This window comes from Hipposideros armiger, unplaced genomic scaffold, assembly GCF_001890085.2.
Source record: "Hipposideros armiger isolate ML-2016 unplaced genomic scaffold, ASM189008v1 scaffold_10, whole genome shotgun sequence".
NCBI lineage: Eukaryota > Metazoa > Chordata > Mammalia > Chiroptera > Hipposideridae > Hipposideros > Hipposideros armiger.
In genome coordinates, this window is record NW_017731360.1 from 1518804 (window position 1) to 1519671 (window position 868).

Genomic DNA, 868 nt, shown 5'->3' on the forward strand with positions numbered 1-868 from the left:
GAAAGAGTCGCTGCTCTGAGTGCTTGGCTGGACCCAGCCTGGGGGATGGGAGAGCCTCTGAAGCTCTACTCTAGATGCTGAGGTTATTTCCAGGGTTGGTTTGTTGTCTCATGTTTTGCAAACAGCACGGCAGAGCCTCCTCCTTCCTCCCCCAACCCTTCCAGATCAAGGCTATTTATTCCTAGTGACAAGCCTGAGGATCCCAGGGGGGGGTGGCCTGAAGGACCTAGAGGGGCCTTGTGTCCCTGGCAGGCGCCAGTCCTCCCTGCTGGGCACAGGGAGGAAGCCAGAGAGTTGGAAGCTGTAGAGGTAGGGAAGGAGGGGGTTCCCTCCACTTCCCTGCAGTGCCTCAACCACACACACTCCTCGCACCCCTCCCTGAGAAGCCCAAAAACCATGGGGCCAAGGATTAGGATCTCCCCGGGGCCTCAAAGGTCAAAACTATTCCTGGGCACTGTGGATACCTAAGCAGGACTTCTCGGTCCCAGGATGCACCTGGAGGTGAGGAGGTGACTACTTCTGTTTTTGCCAATCAGAGTTATGGAATAAAGCCCTTTGAAGGTCAAGGCTCTGTAGGGGGTTGGAGGTGGGGTCGTCTCTTCACTCCATGTTTCCAGAGAACACCTAGGTCCCCACTGACAGGGCCATGACAGCAGAGTCAAAACTACCCTCTCCTCCAGGCTGGATTAAGGCCCCTTTTACAAACTCGGGCTGAGTGTGACCCCCTGGGGGTAAATTGGGAGGTGGGGGACACGACAAGGGCCTGAGGACTCTTGGTCCCCAAATGGACCTTGATCAGCTGGGTCCTGTACCCCTTGCCTGAGACAGAATACAGCAGTCTCCGCTTGCAGCTGGGGGGGCGGGGGGG